The 19,384-nt window shown below is 34.6% G+C and overlaps 1 long non-coding RNA gene and 1 pseudogene across 1 annotated transcript in view; both read left to right on the top strand.

Annotated features, from left to right (window-relative positions):
• Positions 1-19,384, top strand: part of LOC138832811 (uncharacterized) — a 198,795-nt gene that overhangs the window by 51,627 nt on the left and 127,784 nt on the right. The window contains exon 4 of the long non-coding RNA XR_011373696.1: positions 12,954-13,011. This is a non-coding gene — a long non-coding RNA (uncharacterized lncRNA). The remainder of the gene's footprint in view (positions 1-12,953; positions 13,012-19,384) is intronic.
• Positions 11,694-12,133, top strand: LOC138832810 (large ribosomal subunit protein uL23 pseudogene; annotated as a pseudogene).

Raw genomic sequence — 19,384 nt, 5'->3', positions numbered from 1 at the left:
ATGATTGTCTTGGATTTTTTTAATTCTGTGTTTTCTGAAAACACTTAATGCCTTAAAATTCATTCATTTACCTCATAAAATTGAAGTATAGGTTCCTGCTTAATGCATTTACCTTACTGTCATAAAGACTATGATCACATATTTAGAATAACATTTATATAATTCTTGTCCGTTTATCAACCTATTTCAATAATCAAAGTGTATAAAAGTGTGATAGAATGAATGACATTGATCAAGATGCATTTTACTTGTAAAATCGACATACGGAACTGAATCTTCTTAGAGTACAACTTCTTTATGATAATAAAATAAATTTCAAAAGGTGTGTTACTTTACTAAAATATGCTTTATATCTTGGTATTAAAAAAACAGCAGCAAGAGAAATAACTTGGTTATTTTTTTCCTCTTCATGTCACAGTTCCTCAAGATTCTTTCCACAGCACCAAGTCTTTCCTTGAAAATGCAGTCTTGTTTCCAAAGCTCTTCTCTCACACAAATGGAAACAAGCCTAATATCCTCATGCACTTTCACTTGTACTCTAGCTGATGTATATTGATTCTGGTTCTTATTGAATCTATCCACCCCACCACTGTGTGTGTGCTATTTTGCATATACATACTTGTGTGTGTGTGCGTGCGTGCGTGTGTGTGTGTGTGTGTGTGTGTGTGTGTGTGTGTGTGTGTGTGTGTGTGTGTGCTTGCCTATTCCTAGGTCCTGGGCTTCTTATATTTAAGTTTGGCATTGTTAATTAACATATGGAGAAATAATTTGTTTCATAAATAGCTTTTAATTTTTGTAATTGTTTTCTGCTTAAACACTGGTGAAAATAATTCAGTGTTGACATGTGACAAACTTTTTCTATAGTTCTTTATAGTTTAAATCTTATCAATTTCTACTCTCATTATTATTAACTACTTTAAACTTATTTTAGGTTTCTTTTGCATTTCTTTCCCTGGTCTTAAGGTGAAATTTTAGTTTACTAGAAGTTTAGAGTTATCATGGTTCTGAGTCATGATCCTTATATCTCAGCTTCTCAAGCAGTTAAGATTATAGGCACAAGCCACCAGCACATGGCTGGAGCTCTTTGTTAAAATCTCTCTATTTTGCTCCTAAGTAATTTGACTGGCTCCTAAAATTGTCCCATTTTAGTCTCTTAAAATGATGATGTGCTGTCATTTCTAATTCTTCTATGGCCTTTCTATTTGTCTGAGTATAACAGAGTTGTAGTTGTATACATCTGACACTTCAATTTATCTCTCTTATTTCTGTAAGAATATAAATTTCTCAGAAATACCTTCACAAGGTCTGCACATCTCTGCTAAGTGCCAGATTCAGTTATTTCTCCATAGATTATGATTGTTACTTTTTAGAGTCAATTGGTAGAAAATGAGCAAATAAATCAATATTTAAAATATGGCCAAAAAAGCAACTTAGGAGATAGCAGGTAAATAAATGTAAGTAAAAATTTTATTTACACTATTTTAAATACATGTGGAAAATTTCATGATTTTAAGCTGATTTTAAATGTTATCTTAGAAAATAAAAATGATATACACCTTGATAGGTATATAATTGTGTTGATCACAATTATATCATTTTGTATTAGGATCAGTTGTCTACAGAACTGAAATGGCTTACTGTCTTGGAAAAGAAGGTTTAAAATACTAGTATTTGACATAAATAACCTATTCTAACAACAATTAAAATATATTTAATTTGAATAAAAATATGATAATCTAGGCAAACAATGAAAATAGGAATTCCCTTAATTATAGTCTAGCAAAATTAAGAGCATATGTTGGGTAATGTTTTAACTTTCAAGTATGAGTTATAAATTATTTTAAGCCTTCAGAGCAATGATTTTCAAATATTAAGTTTAATAAAAGTAAAATAATTTTTACTCATGAGTATTTTAGGCTCTAATTTTGTTTCTAATTTTAATTATTGTTCACATTCCTCAATTACTATTAGCAGATTGTTACATGCATGTGGATGTTATTTAAAGGTTTCTTTCTTAAATGTTCATAATTTAGACTTCCATTTTATTTCTCAATTGGGCATAATTAATGAGACTTTACCACAAATACTGCAGTCAAAAATTATTGCAACAGATGGAGAGAGTAAGGATGGGGGAAGTGGGGGAAATATATTCAACATACATATGTGAAAATATAACTGCATAATTTGAGTGTGTGGAGGAGACTGGGAAATATAAGAATAATAATGGAAGAGTGACATTAATCAAGATGCATTTATGCTTATGTGCATTTATTTATTTACAAACTGCTTTTTTTGATTGAAACCACTTTGTTCAACTATTTAAAGATTATAATATTTGTTTTTAAAACCTACAAAGTCAAAAAAGTCATCATACTCAATGTATATGCTTGAAAATGAATTCAGGAAATGTGAGAGGATGAGTATAGTTGGGAAAGATGGGAAGGGAGGAGAGAATGATACAAGGATGGCAATGATCAAAATTAATTGTAAACATAAACTGACATGTTGAATTGAAATCCTTTTATACAACTATTTAAAGGTAATAACTATTTTTAAAACATCAATAACAGAAGCTTTAGAATATTGAAAAGTATGACTTTAGACAAAGCATGGCATAGTATGACTTCTAATACATTATTCCTATTCCTTTTGCCAATTGGAAGGTATTTGCCGAAACACAGTTCTTACCATTATTCATGAATTTAAATTCAGTAAGTGAACACATTAAATTATTAAATATTGGAGATAAATGTAACATGGTAGGGAGAGAAAAGTAACTATCTTAAAGCAAGAAAATGTATTTAACTTTACCCTTAACAAACAATATAATAAAAATAGAGATAATAAACCAAAGATGATGCTCATCAAGTAAGGCTAGGTCTAATGTGTAACTAGCTCAAAAAAAGTAAGTCCATTATCACTTCCAGACATGATTGGAAACACAAACAAAGTTAAAATCACAAGGAAAACTGAGAACCTGATATGATGTTATGTTGTCAAGTAAATTAATTGTGTGATTTTTGTTAATAAAATAGTTTTAATCTTCATCAATAGGAAAAAAAGAATAAAACAATAAATGCAAATTAAAGAAAATGGTATATGATTATTAATGTATGCCTATAAATCCAACATTTCACAGTGAGGCATAAGGTTCATGAATTTGAGGAGAGCATTGGCTACATATAAGATTTTGCAACACCCCTCACCAACTAAAATTAAAAAAAAGAAAAAGGACCAAACTGAACTATTTGGATGCTTCATTAGCAACAGAAGTATTATTTATTATTATTATTATTATTATTATTATTATTGCTGCTGTTATTATTATCTTATATTTTGGAATGATAGATGACTAAAGCTGAGGACCAGTATGTTTAAGTTCTGGTGAAGGCCATCTTCTGGGCTGCAGAATGCTGACTGTGATTTTATCCTTATATAGAGGAAATCAGAAAGAAACAAGCTCTTTGGGGTGTCTTGTAAAACCCTTATTCTATTTAGGAGAGCTCTGTCCACATGATCCCATCAATTCCTAACAAGCTTATGCCCTAATATTTATCACAGAGTTGGTAGAATTTCTTTTTTCTCTCTCTTTCTTTGTTTTTGGTTGTTGGTAGTACTTGAGCTCAGGGACTGTGTGCTATCCCTGAGCTTTTCTACTCAAAGCTAGCACTCTACCAGTTTGAGCCACAACTCCACTTCCCACTTTCAGGTGGGTAATTGTAGTTACAAGTCCCATGGCCTTTTCTGACCCAGCCAGCTTGAAACTGTGATCCTTAGATCTCAGCCTCCTGAGTAGATAGGATTACAGACAAGAGCCACTGGTATCCATTAAGCTGGTGGAATTTTAAGATAAATTGTGGAAGAGCAAGAATATCTGCCCCATGACTATGATTTAAATTATTAGTATTTTATCCTGTCTTCATATGTATATGTTTCATCTCTCTAAGTTAACAGTAGATTTTCCCTCATATTTTTAATATAGTCTACATTTAGTTTCTTACTAGTTTTGGGGAATTTGAAAGTCATCAGTATATTTTTATCTTTTTCAAAATCTTGTAAAACATCGTTTTTCCTCATCTTTAAAATCTCAAGATGACAATATGCCTCTTTGTAAAACAATGGATTAAGATCAGTGAACTACAAACTGTTAGCTGTGAGAAAATCCAGCAATCACTGAGGGTAGGTTGACATTTTCTGGCTTATCTTCTTCAATAAGTTCACAAGTTTACATACTACAAAATTCTAGGTTTGAGGAAAATTATTTTTACATATTTTAATAGTAAGAAGATAAAAACTTAAGTTTTGTGTGAGTCTAAAGAGTAAAACCCAAGGATAAGATATAATTTTCATGATCTCTTTGACTAAATGGATGTAATTTAAAAATATCTTGGTATATGAGACAGACAAATAAATGAAGCACAATAGAACTAGATGGATTATTACTAAAATTAGTTTTTGATATCTTTGCTCACATTTGTTTTCAGTTATAACTAAAACTATTAATAACTTTCTTCTAACTTTAAATTGGCATTCATCCATATATACTTGATCCACATATTTTTAGAAGAAAAAATGCACAAGCGGCTGCAAAAAAGTTAAGTAGTCATAGTAGTTAATCATGCAATTGATCAAGGTGTATAATTTCTAATACAATCTCTAGTGAATATGCTTTTCCTTTCCAGGTTATTGACTTTCAATTTAAAAAACAGTAGAATCCAACATAAATTAAGTAGTTGCAAGTGAATAACTGGAACTTAATTTTTTTTCATCTGACTCTGTATTACATGTATTTAAGATTATTTAATTAAATTTTCATTAGTGTCACAAATTGGCAAACACATGCCCTGAGAGCTTAATGGAAATGGAATTATCTTCAATAACAGTATTGAAGTTGAAAATAATCTCACTTTACACGAATTTCATGAAGGGAAATATTAAAGGCTTCTTACTAAGAATAACTACATAACTTGAGGTTAGAGATGGGAAGGTTAAAGAAAGGGAAGAATGATAGAATTGTACTAATAACTTGATTTTTGGAATTAAAACCTTTTTGTATAACTAATTAATAAATAAGAATTTTTGAAAAACCTTTTTTATTAATAAGTTTTTTTATTGTGCACATATGGTACACAGGGGTTACAATTACATGAGCAAGGTAATGAGTACATTTCTTAATGAGTACAATGCTGCCTCCTCCTTTGTTCTTCCCTTACTATCCCTGCCCTCCAATCTCCATGACTACCTCCCCACCAAAGTTGTAATCTTTGCTTTTTGACATAGCATCTTGCATATTTTATTGTTGTAATGGGTCCACCTGTATCCCTGTTTAAACAATGTTTTTCCCCTTCCCCTCCCCAAATTATACCAATATCAAATACAGTGAAAACAGGGGTTATACCATGCGGGAGGGACATACAAAGCAACAAAGACATAATCTTATAAATGTGTTAGAAACAATTGCATGAAAGAAAAAAAAACATTTGAATACATATCTTAAGGTTCATTTCCCTAACATCAACTTATCTGACCTTTTCTGCTTGTATCAGACATATACTAATTATTGCAAATAAGGGAAACCATGGGACCTATGTTTCTTTGGGCCTGGCTTACTTCACTTAATATAATTTTTTCCAAGTCTTTCCAAATCCTAACAAATGGGGCCATGTCATTCTTTCTGATGGAGGTATAGAGTTCTATTGTGTGTATGTATATATATATATATATATATATATATATATATATATATATATATATATATATATATATATATATACCACATTTTCTTGATCCATTCATCTACTAAGGGGCATCTGGTTGGTTACATATCTTAGCTATGGTAACTAATGCTGCAATAAACATAGTTGTGCTGGTAGCTTTAGTATGGTCTTGTTTGTGATCTTTTGGGTAAATGCCCAAAAGTGAGATTGCTGGGTCATAGGGGAGCTCTATGTGGAGTCTTTTGAGGAACCTCCATACTACTTTCCAAAGTGGTTGAACAAATTTCCACTCCCATCAACAATGCAGTAGGGTTCCCTTCTGTCCACATCTCCTCCAGCATCTGTTGTTATTAGGGTCCTTGATTATAGTCATTCTAACTGGCGTGAGGTGGTATCTCAATGTTGTTTGGATTTGCATTTCTTTTATGGCTATAGAGATTGAACATTTCTTCATGTGTCTATTGGCCATCCTTCTTTCCACTTCAGAGATGTTTCTCTGTAACTCTTTAGTCCACTTATTTATTGGGCATAGTTTCTTTGAGGATTTGTTGTTGGGGATTAATTTTTTTGAGTTCCAGATATATTTTAGATATGAGACCCTTGTCCGTTGCATGGCTAGACCTTCTTCCAATCTGAGGGTTTTCTATTGATTTGTTGTTTCTGGGTCTCTATTATGAAAATTTCAGCCTGTGCCAAGGAGACCTAGGGTTTCTCCTATTTTGTCCTGTAATGTTTTCAGGATGTCTACTTTGACTCCAACGTCTTTGATCCATTTGGAGTTGATTCTTGTGCAGGGTAATAAATAAGGATCTAGCTTTAGTTTTCTGCAAGTGATTAACCAATTTTGCCAGCATCATTTACTAAAGAGGCTGTCTTTTTTCCATTCTACTTTTTTAGCTCCCTTATCGAAGATTATATGGCTATAGGTCTGTTGGTTCATTTCTGGGTTTTCAAATCTATTCCATTGCTCCTCGGGTCTGTTCTTGTGCCAGTACCAAGCTGTTTTGATTGAAAAAACCTTTTTATGCCAGGCACCAGTGGCTCATGTCTGTAATCCTAACTACACAGGAAGCTAACATACGCTTAGAGATGAGGATTGTGGTTCAGACAGCCAAGGCAGTAAAATCCATGAGACTATTTTGTCCAATTGCATTAAAAGAATCAAAAAACAAAAACCTGAAAGTGGAGTTGTGGCTCAAGTAATAGTACAAAAAAACCTCTGAGTTCAAACTCTAGGGATGTCATTAATTTATATATGTGTGTGTGTGTGTGTGTGTGTGTGTGTGTGTGTGTGTGTGTGTGTGTATCCGTGTCTGTGTCTGTGTCTGTGTGTGTATAATGCCCCTTTCTCTTCCCTTTCCCTACATCCCTTGCACCCCTTGCACCCCCAGCACCTTCCATTTGGTGCAGCCCCTGCACTTCTCCATCTTGTGCAGGTCTACAGTTTGCTCTCCCCCCAATAAATTCTTTCCTGTCTAAATCATGTGCAAGAACCTTACAATAAGGAGCTTATTTTGTGTGCGTGTATGTGTTTGTTTTTGTTTGCTTTTGTTTTTGGTACGTTGTGGGACTTGAACTCTGGTCCTGGGCTCAGTTCCTGTGCTCTTCAGCTCAAGGCTAACACTATACCACTTGAGCCACAGCGCCACTTCCTGTTTACTGGTGGTTAATTGGAGATAAGTGTCTCAGATCTAAAATATACTTAGAATTCAAAACATTAACTCCCCCAGAGAATACAAGACAGTAGGTTGAAAACAAACTTTACAATTTAGGCATGGAGGGAGGGGGGATGTAGTTGTGGAGGTGGGAGGGAAGGGATGGTAGGGGAAAAACAAAGAAATAAAAAATGAATGTAACACCCCTAACAGCAAATCCTCAAAGAAACAAATTCCTGATTGATAAGCAGGCTAAAGACTAAAAGAGAGACTTCTCTGAAGAGGAAATAAGAATGGCGAATAGGAACATGAATAAATGATCAACTTTTCTAGCCATAAAAGAAATGCAAATCTAGGCAACATTGATATAATCAAGAAATCTAATAATAACAGATGCTGGAGGGGATGTGGCCAAAAGGGAACTCTACTGCATCGTTGGTGGGAGTGCAAACTTGTCCAATAATTGTGGAAAGCAGTACAGAGGTTCCTCAAAAGATTATACATAGAGCTCCCCTATGATCCAGAAACCCCACTTAATGGACATTTACCCAAACAAACACAAACAAGGCTATACTAATGCTACCAGAACAACTATGTTTAATGCAGCATTATTTACCATATCTAATATATGGAACCAACCTGGATGCCCCTCAGTAGATGAATAGATCAAGAAAATTTGGCATATAGCATATAAATATATGAAATATGTATGGTATATATACATATATATGGTATATATATTATATATAATGTATATACATAATAGAATTCTATGCCTCCATCAGAAAGAATGACACTGCCCCATTTGGAAAAAAATATATTAAGTGAAATAAGCCAGGCCCAAAAATCATAGATCCCACGGTTTCCTTTATTTGCAATAACTGTATATGTCTAGGACAAGCAGAAAAATTCCAAAGCTATGTACATATGACCGTATAAGATGATGCTAATAAGCAAAATGAATCCCAAGATAGTGACACAAGTGGTTTTATCTTTCTTACTATTTTTTTAAGTACTCATAATGCACTACATGTTTTTTGTTGTTTCTTTTGTATGTTCTTCCCCCATGATATAACACCTGTTTTCACTCTATTTTATTCTGGTGCTCTGCAACTTGTATATACAATTTTTTTTCTAATTTGGATAGGAGAAGGGAAATTACAAAATGTTGAAATAAGGATACAGGTTGACCCATTGTAACAATAAGATGTACAAAAGACTGTTGAAAACAAACTTTACAATTTGGGGGAGGAGAAGAGTCGGGAGGTGGGGAGGGAAGGGATTATAGGGGAAAAACAAAGGAGGAGGTAACAATGCTCAAATAACTATAACCTCTCTGTACAGTGTCTTTACAATAAAAATATATACAAAAAAAGAGTGCCACAGACTTTCCTGCCTCGGCTGACTTTAAACTGTGATCTTCAGATCTCAACTTCCTGAGTAGCTAGAATTAGAGCTGTGAGCCACTGGCACCAGGCAGGAAAAAATTTCTTAATAAGTGAAATCACAAATGAAGGTCTGGACCTACAACAAAATGGTGATACAAAGAACCAATGCAACAGCATATACACAAGACAATATTTTGGAAATGATATGTGCAAGCTGGGGGTGGGAGAATTGGGAGGCAGAAAAATTAGGGAATGGGTAACAAGTTTGACAAGAAATGTACTTATTATACCTTATTTGAACCTGTAACCCTTCTGTACATCCTCTTGACAATAAAAAATAAATAAATAAAAATTTTAAAAGAAAGGATTGGAAGTTCAAGTGATTATTTTTTAATGAGAATGCATTAATAGTTACAAAGTAAAGTATTTCATTATGGCATTTCTATACATGCATACGTTGAGCATGTTCACTCTTTATTCTTCTTTCTTATATTTCTTCTTCCTCCAAAATTTACATTCCACATTCCCAATAGTCATCATGCTATGTTCATGTCTGTGTCCCTCACTTAAATTGTATGTGTGAGAGAAAACATATAATGACTGTCTTGCTGAGACTAACTTAACATGATATTTTCTAATTTCCTCCAAAAATCCTTCACAAGCTGTGTTAGTTCTTACTGTAATTGACTAAAACTCCATTATATATACATGCTACCTACTGGGCAAATAGATGTTTGATGATTTGGTTATTTAATTAATTTGTTTGTTTCCATTTGCTAGAGTGTTTTTTGTTTTGTTTTGTTTTGTTTTTTGTTTTTTTGTTTTTTTGTTTTTTGTCAGTCATGGGGCCTGAACTCTGGGCCTGGGCACTGTCAGCTCAAGGCTCTACTACTGGAGCCACAGCTCTACTTCCAGCTTTTTCTGCTTATGTGGTTCTCAGGAACAGAGGCACAGAAGCATTGTACTTTTGTGTTTGTTCCCCAAGGATATCCTCTTTTGGTCCCATTGTGTGTGAATTCCTAGAGTCTTGTATAATTTATCACGTCCCGGTGAATTTTAGATTTTCTCCAGCATAGGAATTGGTTATTTTGAAGAATGCAACAATAAACATGGACATGTGAGTTAGATGTTGGTGGCTCACACCTGTAATCCTAGAAGTTTGAGATCTGAGGATTGCAGTTACAGCCAACCTGGGCAGGAAAGTCCATGAGACTCTTACCTCCAATTAACCACCAGAAAACTGAAAGTGGTGCTGTGACTCAAATGGTAGAGCACTAGACTTGAGCTGAAATGTTCAGGGACAGTACTCAGGCCCAGAGTTCAAGCTCCACAACCAACAAAAACAAAAACAAAATAAACATATACATTTGGATATCAGTAATTTAAAGTCAGCTTTTATATTATGAATAAAAACAAATTGGAGTTTTATTAACTCCTATTATAGAAAGCATGAAGAAAGTATATATCACAGCTAAAATAATATATCATTAGGACAACTTTGAGATTATTCCAGTGAATTTTTATTACTATATCATCAGTATAATTGAACTAATAAGAAAAACAGATTTTGTTATAAGATGTTTTTTTTTTTTTGTTTTTTTTTTTGTTTTTTTTTGGTCGGTCGTGGGGCTTGAACTCTGGGCCTGGGCTCTGTCCTTCAGCTCTTCAGCTCAAGGCAAGCGCTCTACCACTTGAGCTACAGCGCCACTTCCGGTTTTCTGGTGGTTTATTGGAGATAGGAGTCTCACGGTCTCTCCTGCCTGGGCTGGCTTTGAACCGCGATCCTCAGATCTCAGCCTCCTGAGTAGCTAGGATTACAGGCATGAGCCACCAGCGCCCGGCCTATAAGATGTTTTTAAGGAAAGAATATTTTCTCCTTAGAACTTAAAAACATTATTTTTTCACCCATTCCTGTTGTTAGGTTTCAATTTCAAATGAAAGTTCAATCTAAAGAAACAATTACAACCTATTAATTTACTATTTCTGAATTAATTTTCTGCTTAATTTGTTCCAATTTTCATCTCCTTTCAGCTAATTCCAAACTTTGACCGAGTAGCTTCAGTCTGAAAACACATTATTGGTTAATGTAATGGTTTGCACATGCTCAGTTCATAGGTAGCATGGCTATGTGGAAGCTATTTGTAACCAAGACCATGATATCCATAAGTGTATTGGAGTTAGAATGCAAGCATCATGTACACTTGTCAGACTTTGGCTTCTTTGAATCATTAAAAAATGATTCATAATAGTTTTATGCAATTATATGTCCATTTAAATGAATATAGATTGTTATTTTATATTGTACTTAATTATCATAATGAATACATGCTGCCTTTACCCATAATAAATAACATGCACCAATAATAACACTTCAGGATCTTTCATAATTACTGAATCTACATCCCATTAATAAGTGCATGTCAAAAATATTAAGGATATCCTTATCCGGCATTCATATGTATAAATGCAATTAATCCACTATATCAATATCTGTGGTGTTTTAATAAGCATGCTTAAAATAAAATTAATAACCATATGTTCCAAAAATTGATTTACAACCCAAAGCATGAAAATATATATCATATTAGTATGAGATATTTCTACTTCAACATTTTAAATTAGAAACTACCTATAAAGTAGATTGTAATCTAACAAAGAAGAAGTCAGTCAAAGTGCTTTAAAGATCGAATTGTTGAATATAGGTTCGGGTGAAGTAACTGTTCCCAACATGGGGTGGGAATAAAGACATGTACTTCTTGATATTTAAAGTAATAACATTTTTTAAGATTGAAAATACTTGAAACGTTGTAAAGAAATGAATAAAATAACACTGTCCAATACTGTTCACATAATGCAGACATTAGTGCATCTTTCCAAAGAATGCTTAACTTTTGTTTGGTCCATACAAAAATATAATTGGGCTTTTCACGAAGATGGCTCCGAAAGCGAAGAAGGAAACTCGTGCCCCTCCTAAAGCCGAAGCCAAGGAAAAGGCTTTGAAGAAGGTAGTACTGAAAGGTTTCCACAGCCACAAAAAGAAGATCAACACTTCACCCACCTTCGTTGACCCAAGACACTGCGGCTCCGAAGACAGCCCAAATACCCTCTCAAGAGTGCTCCGAGGAGAAAGAAGCTTGACCACTATGCTATCATCAAGTTACCCCTGAAAATAGAAGACAACAACACACTTGTGTTCACTGTGGATGTCAAGGCCAACAAGCATTAGATCAAACATGCTCTGAAGAAGCTCTAGGACACTGATGTGGCTAAGGTCAATACCCCGATCAGACCTGACCAAGAGAAGAAGGCACATGTTCAACTGGCTCCGGATTATAATGCTTTAGGTGTTGCCAACAAAATTGGAATCATCTAAACTGAATCCAGGTGGCTAATTATAAATATACATTTTTTCCCACCCAAAAAATATGTAAATGGCTTTAAATAATGGAAATAACATTCAGCAATTTAAACAGAAACAGGTTATTTATCAGTTAACAGAACTTCTCAGTCATGCCTTTCTGTTGAGGAACCTCTATTGTGTTTATGCATATAACTATGAAAAACAGCAGGTATGGTTCTTGATTTAAGGAAATTAATGTTGTTGACTTACAAACGTCATTGATTACAACATTAAATTACCAAGGTATAATATTTTAGAGTTTCAGATGTTCAGTATATATAAATTCAGTATATAATCTTGATAATAGGTATCTACTGTTCTACTATCTAGTGGAGGCATTTCAAGATTTTTTTCATAACTAAAATTACTAAAAACAAGCACACACGCACATACACATAGAAAATTATACATATTTGGGGCTGGGAAGGTGGCTCAGTGGTAGAGCACTTGCCTTGCATGCCTGAGGCCCTGGGTTCGATTCCTCAGCACCACATAAGCAAAAAGAAAAAAGCCAGAAGTGGCACTGTGGCTCAAGTGGTAGAGCGCTAGGCTTGTGTTGAAGAGCTGAGGGACAACACCCAGGCCCAGAGTTCAGGCCCCATGACAGGACCCAAAAAGAAAAAAGAAAATTATACATATTTGCTATTCATCCAGATTGATAAGAAATTTGTTTTAAAGCCTTCAATCAGTCTTTCTAAAAAAGATTCCATAATCAAATGTCTAACAACTTTTCAATACTAGATACCCTGTGATATGTGCACACCATAACTGAATCCTTGAATTCTTCCCTCAGAGACAGAGAAGAATAAGCCAACACAGTAGAGGGGGATTTCATGTCAAGATATCCTATGGTAAGTCTAAAAGTCTTTACCAACAAAATTGAGTAAGACATTAAAAGAAAAAAGAAACTTCCACTTTACTTAGTTTAAAAAAATATATGCAATTATTGGAGCTCCTATATTATGCCCTACTCCATGTAAGTGATGGTAATGAATGATTTGGTGAACCAGATAGATATTGTTCTCAACTTTGTAAACCTTATTTTTATGCTTTCTTATTACCTGTGAATGGTAATTCTATGAAAGAGACTCATAAAAATGTATAACAATACTAAAAAATAAATCTAAAATATCTTGTTAAATACAAGAAAGAATACAAAGGAAGAAATATATGAAAATTCCATCTCACCCCAGTTAGAAAGGCTATAATCAAGAAATCTAATAATAACAGATGCTGGAGGGGATGTGTCCAAAAGGGAACCCTACTGCATTGTTGGTGGGAGTGTAAACTTGTTCAACAACTTTGGAAAGTAGTATGGAGGTTCCTGAAGGAACTACACTTAGAGCTCCCCTATGACACAGCAATCCCATTTTTGGACATTTACACAAAGGATCATAAACAAGGCCACACTAAAGCTACGAGTGCTAGGCGCAGGTGGCTCACGCCTGCAATCTTAGCTACTCAGGAGGCTGAGATCTGAGGATCACAGTTCAAAGCCAGCCCCCGAAAGAAAGTCCATGAGACTATTATCTCCAATAAACCACTAGAAAACCAGAAGTGCTGCTGTGGCTCAAGCGGTAGAGCACTCGCCTTGAGCTGAAGATCACAGGGACAGCACCCAAGCCCAGAGTTTAAGCCCCACGACCGACAAAATATAAATAAATAAAAATAAATAAAGCTACCAGCACAACTATGTTTACTGCAGCATTATTCACCATAGCTAGGACATGGAAACAATGCAGATGCCTCTCAGTAGATGAATGGCTCAAGAAGAATTCCATTATATATATAATATATATATGAAACATATATATATATATATATATACATATATATAATGGAATTCTATGCCTCTATCGTAAAAAATGACGCAGCCCCATTTGTTAGAAAATAGAAAGACATGGAAAAAAATAATATTAAGTGAAGTAAGCCAGACCCAAAGAAACATACATCCCATGGTTTCCCTTATTTGGAATAACTAGTATATGTCTAGGATAATCTTACCAAGCAAGCAGAAAAAGTCAAAAGCTATGTATATATGACCATATAAGATGATGCTAAGCAAAATGAACCCCAAGATAGGGACACAAGAGTTTTTAATCTTTGCCACTGTTGTTTTTAATATTCTAGGTGTTTTGTTGTTGTTGTTGTTGTTGTTGTTTTTGCATGTTCTTCCCCCATGGTATAACCCCTGTTTTCACTGTATTTGATTCCAGTGTCCTTCATCTTGTATATACTTTTTTTTTCTAATTTGGGGAGAAAAAGGGAAATAACAAAATGTTAAAATAAGGATACAGGTTGACCCATTGTAGCAATGCCATGTACAAGACACTATGTTAAAAACAACCTTTACAATTTGTGAGGGGGTGGGAGGAATTAGGAAGGTGGGGAGGGAAGGGATAATTGGGGAGAAACAAAGAGGTTAACAACGCTCAATAGGAAATGTACTCATTATCTTACTCATGTAACTGTAACCCCTCTCTAGAGTATCTTTACAGTAAAAAAAAAAAAAGAACCATGAACAATTCAATAAAAAAAAATCCCAGTTACAAACTTAGATTATTGGTGCTATCAATGAGACATTGCTCCAAATTCATGTTGAAATTTTGACTCAAAAGCAAGTAAGTCTAGCCACAAAGGCAACACCACATGAATGAACATTTTAGACTAATCCATTGAGAAAGAAGCATTTCTTTCTATGGACTGACTCCTTGCTTCCAAACTGTACCCTCTCTGTTCTCCTGTCTTTCTTTACCTGTAGCCACCATAGGTTCAAAGTAAAAAATTTATGCTTTCCTTCCCCCAGATCTCATTAGGAAATGAAAATGTTACGTAATTCCAACTGCCAACTGCTGACTAACCTTGTTGCTGGTAGTTGTGAAACTTGTCTCAGGCCCCAGTGCTTTCCTATTTCACATCGGCAAATGTTCAATGAGCTCTTTCATTGCAAGGAAACCTCTGTCATCAGGATTTTATTTTCACGTTTAAAAGTAAGAATATATTCATCTGGAATAGATATTTTTTTCCAATCAAGGTCTGACTCTATGATATGCCTCCTTGTATTTAATGAATGACAATACAATGACTCTCATATATAATAGAAAATCCCACAAGAACTCACTTGACTAATTCTTTATTTTTTCATGTTCAACCAGAACAGAAATTGTAGTAATACATAATTTATAGAATGTAAATGAAAGTAATACATAGGAAAGCAGAATTATCTTCCTCTTGTCATTTTCCATTTCACTTTTTACTATATCATATAGCACTAAAAAAAAAGAAAAAGAAAAAAACCTATTGCCAGCTCTATTTTGAAAGAGTTAATAAATCTTATTTATTGTTTGACTTAGACTTAGCTACTAAAGCAGTGAGAGGTTTTGAGATAGGATCTACTAAGTATTTTCAAAGAGCCATGGTTGAAATCTGCTCTATCAAAATTACATATCAGATCTATATCTGAATTACTTAGATCTGCTTTACTTAGATTTCTTCTGAAGAAGGTGATGATAATTTTTCCACCTGATTTAACCATGTTGTCTATGGCATTGTGAGAGAGCAAAAACCTACTACCATTGCTTACAAATCTCCCACTGAAATTGAGAGTAAAACACTAACACTGGTATTTTGAATAGTCCTTGTGTATCAATATGTTATAAACTTTTAGGCAAGTATCATTTAAAAATAAAAGTTCTCTTAGATGAGAGAAATCAAATGGCCACCCAAATTTGTTGGTAGTTGAGATGTGGTATGTAGAAAGGCTCTGGTTCAACAATTAAATTTTTATTTTTAATAATTTTTATACTGTACAGAGAGGTTATAGTTACATGAGCAAGGTAATGAGAACATTTCTTTTCTAGCATTGTTGCCTCCACTTCCACCACTGCGCCCTTCACCCTGCCTAAATTGTAAAGTGTCTTATACATCTCATTGTTACAATGGGTCAAACTGTATCCATATTTATGCATTTTCTTTATTCCCTTTCTCTCCCCAATTATACCTATATCAAATGATAATGAGACCTATTTATTTTTCAAATCTGTGCTTCCCACCTTGAGAGTGTGCTGATAAAGTAAGTTGTGAATGACAACTTTGGAGGTTTCTATTTTGAGGCTTTTATTCTAAGTGAAAGAGTCCAGCAAATACCTTAGTTAACAAAACACTGGATATGTTAGCAATTTAAAAATCCAATGCTGTCTAAAACCAGAGTACCAACAAACAAATTCTCAGATCTATCATCCATTTGTCTGATACTGTGAAATGAAATCTTACATTATTTCAAAAATTTAAGTTGACACTCCATCACTCATCTCTATCACTGAAGCACTGTTAGTATTGATACAATAGATTTAAAGGACCTACTAAAAATGAGTTTACCATCTCACTTCTTCTATGTGATTTCAATTGGAGCCATAATACTCTTCCTTCAAGTTAAAGGCAACTGTGTTCGGTTATAATTAATTTTTCCTGCCATATACTTAAAAAATATATTTTTGAGCCAGGTGCCAGTGGCTCATGTTTGTAGTCATAGTGATGCAGGAGGCTGAGATATAAATTCAAACCCATCCAGACCAGGAAAGTCTATGAGAATCTTTTTTTAATTTTTTTTGTCAGTTATGGGACTTAAACTCTAGGCCTGGGCTCTGTCCCTCATCTATTCAGCTCAAGGCTAGTGCTCTACCACTTGAGCCACAGCGCCACTTTGGGCTTTTTCTGCTTATGTGATACAGAGGAATCGAACCCAGGGCCTCATGCATGCAAGGCAAGCACTCTACACTGAGCCACCTTCCAAGCCCAAGTCTATGAGAATCTTATCTCCACTAACCTAACAACAGCAACAGCAACAACAAATCCAGAAGTAGAGCTGTGACTCACGTGGTAAAGTGTTAGCATCAAAGACAGCACATCACCCAGACCCTGAGTTCAAGCCCTAGGACTAGCACATGCACACACACACACACACACACACACACACACACACACACACACACACACACACACACACACATATGCATATACTAACACTATATATATAATATATTCTATATATGCTATATAGACTAGAGATATATTTTATATAGTATATATACTGTATATATTATATACAGTATATATGCTATATATACTATATATATACAGTGTATATGCATATATTATACAACCTGTTAAAATAACTGCATATAGAAAATGGCTATTCCTACTTTTAATTTAATAATGTTAAGTATTGGGTTTTCATTATACTGAAGAAGATCAAATGAACTTCTTCAGTTTATCTCCAGATGGCTATTCAGTGTTTCTGCAGCAACATGAATGATTTGAACAAGCTGTTTTCCTGCAAAAGGAATTTACATACAATAAACAGTAGAAGCAGAGGTGTTTTTAGCTAACCTTATTTGTCTCAGCAAATTCTTTGGACAAAAAGTAATGGCTGGAGGTCCAATATCTTGTCCATATGTGATTACCCAGTGGGTCAATGATGGCTGTTACCCTGGAAACAAGATCCATTAAAAAACAAAACAAAACAAAAACAAAAACAAAAAAACCACGGAAGCTGGGAAGGTGGCTCAGTGGTAGAGCGCTTGCCTTGCATGCATGAGGTCCTGGGTTTGATTCCTCAGCACCATATAAGCAAAAAGAAAAAAGCTCAAAGTGGCGCTGTGGCTCAAGTGGTAGAGTGATAGCCTTGAGGTGAAGAGCTGAGGGACAGTGCCCAGGCCCAGAGTTCAGGACCCAGGACTGGACCAAAAAACAAACAAACACTAATAATTTCCACTTTGTTAATCAATTACTTGTATTGCCTCCTACCCACACCCACAAAGTCTTAAATCCCATATTTCTTTCAATAGGTTTAAGTACTATTTAAGCTTAAACTATCAGGGCTTTCCTTTGAGTTTTGTAATTTGTGTATGAATCTCAAGTTTTACATGGTAATACATTTTATGTATTTTTTCTACTGCTAATATTTCTAGTGTCAATTAATGACAAAATATATTGCATTTCCAGTGGGAAAAGTGGAAACTTAAAACTTCAGGACAATTTGTAAGGAGTATTGAAAGTGTATCTGTCTTTGGTGTTGATTAGATCCAGAAAGTTCTACCCCAAAATACAGGGCACATGATCATTTGAGAAAACAGAGTGAGGTGGCAGCTTTTTCTCACCTTCTCTCAGAAGCAGCTCATAAACTCCAGAAAGGTTTCTTTCCTTTTCCTTTTAATTGAAAACTGCCATAAGATCTTGATTCATGATATTTCACAATACCCAAAGAAAGAAAATAACAGGATTTTTTTGGGGGGGAGGGTCCGGTTATGGGGCCTGAACTCTGGGCCTGGGCGCTATCCCTCAGCTCTTTAGCTCAAGGCTAGCGCTTTACCACTTGAGCCACAGCACCACTTCCAGCTTTTTTTTTTTTCTGCTTATGTGGTGCTGAGGAATCGAACCCAGGGCCTCATGCATGCAAGGCAAGCACTCTACCACTGAGCCACCTTCCCAGTTAAGGACTTTTTTCCCTGAAGATATAGAGATACACAAAAAGCAAAAAACAACCAAAAAACCTAAGGAAATGAGACATGGTTGTTTTCGCCAGTTATCACTTCCACTACCCACTCAAACTTCTTTATAACTGCCCCTTTGTCATCACGCATAAGAATGAAAATAGGGGCTTTCTTGTTTCATTGGATCTAAATTTCCTAATGAGGATTCATATCACAGAAAAATTATATTAAATAAATGAGTATGCTTCACCTGTTTTTTGAGGCTCTTGCTTGTGATGGGTAAGATTTTTCTTTTCCCTGTGTTGACTGTGATAGTTGAGCTCTCATCCTAAGTAAGGTATGAAGGAAGCCTGTTGTTTTCTAAGTTAAATGGTGTTTTCATGGCAGAAAGGGACTGGTCAAACTCTTTCCCTATAACCACTGCCTTATTTGATTTGAAGCCAGATAATATGTCTAAGACAGGAGCTGTTCTTGAAGTTATTGGGACCCAAGTTTAAAAGTTCAAATAAATATATATTAAAATTTAGGATCTCTGAATTAGCACTGAGAATAATTCCTGAAGAGAAACCCAAAGACCAAAACAGAAATACCAATGATAAAAATTTAATGAGCAAGATGGCTCTCAGTTATTGATATAATTTCATTTTTGTAAGCTTCAGTACAGCATTCTAGATCTCTCAGGTAGAATCAAAGACATGGTTTTGGTAAAATAATAAGCACATTTAACTGCAAA

Source organism: Dipodomys merriami, unplaced genomic scaffold (genome assembly GCF_024711535.1).
Source record: "Dipodomys merriami isolate MVZ:Mamm:240054 unplaced genomic scaffold, mDipMer1.0.p SCAF_20, whole genome shotgun sequence".
Classification (NCBI taxonomy): Eukaryota; Metazoa; Chordata; class Mammalia; order Rodentia; family Heteromyidae; genus Dipodomys; species Dipodomys merriami.
The sequence above is the reverse complement of the archived record's forward strand: the minus strand, read 5'-3'. Positions and strand labels throughout refer to the sequence as shown.